This window comes from Rhea americana, unplaced genomic scaffold (assembly GCF_003343005.1).
Source record: "Rhea americana isolate MKP2758 unplaced genomic scaffold, rheAme1 scaffold_178, whole genome shotgun sequence".
In the NCBI taxonomy this organism is placed as follows: Eukaryota; Metazoa; Chordata; class Aves; order Rheiformes; family Rheidae; genus Rhea; species Rhea americana.
This window is the reverse complement of record NW_028185905.1, coordinates 1,342,648-1,347,146: the sequence shown is the minus strand read 5'-3', so window position 1 is coordinate 1,347,146 and position 4,499 is coordinate 1,342,648.

Genomic DNA, 4,499 nt, shown 5'->3' with positions numbered 1-4,499 from the left:
CGCGTGTGCGGGCGGCTGTGCTGCGCGGCGCGGCGGCATTGCAGGTCGCGCAGTGACATCTAGTGTGTGCAGGCAGGCAGTGGTGCGGGCAGCAGCAGCGGCAGCGGCGCGGGCAGCGGCGCAGCAGCGGGGCTGGGGAGCCGGCCATGCCCGGGGCTGTGTGCCGCCCGCCGCCGGGGCAGCCCCCGGCTGCCCGGCTTTATGCGGGGCCCGAGGTGTGAAGCGACGCCGCTGCGGGCCGCCCGGAGGTGTCAAAGCCCGGGGAGCGCAGGATGGGGCTGGGGCCGGGAGCCTGGGAAAGCCGGGCCCATTTGCAGAGGTGTCAGTTCTGACTCCTCCAGCCCTTAATTGCCGCTGCCCGGCGCTGGGAAGTGTGCAAGGGCCAATTCACACRGTCGTGAGAGATGCTAACGTGCCTACCAGCCCTGCCAGAGCCCGCCTGCAGCCCCGGGCTCTCCGGGCCCTGCATGATGCTGCGTTGCAGTGGGGACTTGACCTTGCAGCGCTGGGAGAGCTGCCAAGCACCCTGGGCTGCTGCCTCTGGCGCTGGGGGCTGCCAGGCCACCCCGCATCCTCGGGGGTGCCCCCCTCKCTGCACCTCATCAGGGCCAATGCCCACAGAGCCCCTGGCCCTCTGCGCGGCTCCCAGCACAGCCCCTGAGGGCTGCGGGTCCCGGTGTGCTCCCGCCTCCATATGACTGGCTCAGAGATGCTTGGCCAGTGCCTTTGGGGCAGAGCGATGTGCTGCCTTGCTAGGATGTCCCGTGGCAGTCCTTGCATCCTGGCCGTGCTGCCTGGGCCTCCCTGCACCCTGTGAGGTGCAGCCCTGCCTCTCTGGGCTCCTTGCGAGCTCCAGAGGAGCTGTAGGAGCAGCCTGTGCTCCCTGCAGAGGCCCAGCCCTGTGCCCCCCAGGCCGCTCAGCCGCGGGCAGCGGGGCTCCGTGCACGCCTGGTCCAGGCGGTGCAAACCCCAGACCCTGCGCTGGAGACCCCAAGCGAGACTCGCAGCTTCAGCYCTGCCCACGCATCACTCCATAAGGCCTGGCCTGGCCGTTCTCCYGCCGAGCCCCTGCTCCCGGCGCGGCTGCATATCCCGCTCGGCTCTGCCCCGCGCGGGGCGGTGGGCTCCCCTCGGCCCTGCAGCCCGCGGGAGGCCGGCTGGCCCCGCGGCGTCACTTGCCTCACGGCACTTATGCTGGAAGATGGGGCAGGTTGGCCGCGGCCGCGCCGGGTTTGGGGTGCCTTTAGGGGCAAGCAGTGCCCCTGTGCCTTGGTAGTGCCAGGATCTAGCCGGTCYCGTGTGTGCACGTCCTGGGGGGGCTCTCAGCCGCGGGGGATCTGCTCCCTCCTGCACGCCCGATGTGGCTGCGGGAAGCACCAGGCCACAGGGCTCAGTGCTCTGGGCTGCTCCAGGCCTGGGATGCTGCGAGGGGTATCAGGGAGGCAGCTGCTAGCCCAGGCTTGGGTAGGGCGCTCTCATCCTGTGCACCGGTGCCTTTTCTGCTCCCTCTCCCAAGCAGGGCACAGCCTCCCCGCACCGTCCCCGCCAGCCCTCCACACCCGGGTGGAGGCCGAGGCACACGCAGCGAGGTGCCTGAGCTGTGCATGTGTGGGACTGCAGCCGCGCTCTCGCCTGGGTCCTTCTTGCCTCTTCTTGCAGGCAGAGCAAAGCCGTGGTGTGGGGACTGGGCGCAGGGGTCCTGGGTGAGCACGTGCTGCTGTGCATGGAGCTTGGAGGAGGAGTGTGCAGCAGAGGGGAGGGCTTGCTGTACCCGCGCAGCAGCTCTGCGGGGTGCCCCGGGTGCGTCCCCAGAGGCGCTGGTGGCACGCAGCCCACGAACTCCCCAGGCTCAGGCATGGTGCTTATGCAGGCTCTGCTCCAGAGATAAGTGCCCTGGGTGAGCGCTGCCCATGCCACGGGCCAGAGAGACCTGGGGTCCCCCACGGGGCGGGGGGCTGTGACCTCTCCCTGCGGCGGGGGCCAGCTCTGACCCCACGTCCCAGCGCTGTCACAGCCCCACCGTGCTCCAGCACTTGTCTAAACACGGAGCGAGGTGGGAACAGGCTGCCCAGCAGGGCCGCAGAACTCATTACCCAGGAGCTCGTCAGCTAATGAGACCCAGGAGGGGGCCTGGGAAAGGGGCAAGGCAGTGCTGAGGGGTGAGCACTCCCGGAGGCAGCTGTGCACGGGGAAGGGGCGCCTGCACGAGGGGCCGCTGGGCCGCGAGCCCCCCGCCGCGCTGGCGGCAGCCCAGCTCTGGGCAGGGTGTGCCGCCTGCCGTCCCGCGAAGGTTGGTCGGGTTTCCGAGCACGGAACCGCTCTGCAGGGGCTGAGCTGGAGTCAGACACCGGAGCGCCTGGACCTTGGATGGGAGGCGTGATGCAGCGCTTGCTCTAGTGTAAGAGAGGGCAGGAGCRGGCAGTAAGAGCTATTCACTCTTCAGCCATTTATCCATTACACTTGAAATATCTGTGATGAGRTAACTGCCGATTCAGCTGCCAATGACCTTACCGTAGGAGCACAGGCTGCCTGGGCTATTGCAGGGCCCTGGGGCGTTAACCTTTCACAGCGCTCCGCTGGGTGGTGGGTGCAGGCGGCGGGTTAACCCCCGCAGCGAGGTGCGTTGTGCACATTTGCCCAGGCCCAGCAGCGGCTGAGCTTTCAGTAGGGGATGTCAATGGTCTGCCTGGGGCTGTGCGTGGGTCAGAGAGCAGAGCTGTGCCTGCTGGCACGGCGGGATGCAATGGTGTGCGTGGCTGCGGGAAGAGCTGGAGGCAGAGGGTCCCCTGCTCCCCATGGCATCCACACCAGTGACCCGCCAGGGCTCAGACAGGCCCCAAGACGACCTGCACAGGATGGTTTTAAAAGCCAGAGCTGCCCCCATGCAGGTTCCTAGCTGGTCTCATAAGCACCCGGTGCCAGCGTGCTGCAGTCTGTGTTGCCCAGCCCTGGGGAGCGCCGAGCCTTGTCCTCCACCTCCTCCTGCTGAGAAGGGCAGGAGCACAGAAACTGCAGAGGTTCGGCTCGCTGGAGCGCGCAGCCCGGGGTTAGCGGTAATCGCACTGCTTCCGTGCCATTGCGCAGTGTTTCCAATGAAAACTTACTAAACTTCATGTGACTGTTTGGAAATGTGAGCCCCATCAGTGATGAAGCCTTGGCTCATCCAACGTTATCTCCAGCTCACATGGGGAAAGTCCCTCTGACATGTCCCTGGGAGGAGCTGGCAGGGCCTGCGCACTCCATGACTAGCCCCACGCCCCACAACTGCCTCTGTGCCCCATGCCCAGCTCTGTGCCCCACGGCCAGCCTGTGCTCTGCACTCAGCCCAGTTCCCTGCACCTAGCTCAATTCCTCCCGTCCAGCTCAGGTCCCGATGGCCCCAGGCACAGTATCCAGCTGCATGTCCCACACCCAGCTCTGCACCCTGTGCCCAGCTCCATGCCCTGTGCAGACCCCCAAGCCCCACACGTAGCTCCATGCCCCGTGCCCTGTTCTGTGCCCCATGCTCAGCTCCATGCCCAGCCCAGGGCCTCATGCCCAGCTCCATTCCCAGTGCCCAGCTTAACTGTCTGTGCCCAACTGGGTGCTCCACAGCCCTTTCCCTGCAGAGTTCCTGTTTAGGTGTTTCCATGTGGGAAATTTTTTTTGGGGGGGCATGCACACTGCTGTGTTATAAGGGGGCTGTGCACACCTGATGATACGGGGGCCGTGCACACTGCTGTGCCCCTGGGGGCTGTGCACACCCGGCGACACGGGGGGCCGTGCACACTGCTGTGCCCCCGGGGGCTGCAGACCCCTCCATGTTACCAGGCTTGTGCAGCCTGCCCCCCCCCGGGCGGGGGCTGCGCTGTGTAAGGGGCCTGCGCAGCACGCCGAGCGCTCGCAGCCCGCATTTGGGAAGCGGGTCCCCCAGGCCCTTCCCTCGGAGCCCACTCGCTGATGTGTTTTCCTTGTGCGCCGCAGTGCTGGGTTTCCCTGGAAACCTTTACACCAGCCATGGGGAGCGACACCTGCGCGGGGCCTGGGAACGCGGCGGGGGGCCCCCTCCCAGCCCTCGCACCCCCGAACGCCCCGGCGCCCTGCGTGCTGGGGAAGGGGCCGTGCCCCCCGGGCTGCTCTGTCCCCGCACCTGCACTGTGGGGCTGCTGCTGGGGGTCCCGAGCCCCCAGAGGGGCTGCCCGGAGCTCTTCCCGCCAGCCGACCCCTTTCGTATGGGGGATGCTTTCACAGGGGGGCTGGGAGCAGAAGCAGAGCCCCGAGTCCGGGCAGCGGAAACGTGGGGTGCTGAGCGGAGCGGGAGGGTTGCAGGCTGCCCTCACCGGGGCCCCGGGGCCCCGCGGGCTCTGCCGTCGGGGGGCGCCGGCGGAGCCCCGCGGCCCAGCAGGCGTCAGGGCTCATTAGTGGGAGCGTGTGAAACGCCATTAGCGGGGGCGGCGGGGGGGAGGGGGGAGCTTCCTGCTGCCTGTGCCCCGCGGCGGCGGCCGAGCGCGGCCCCGGCG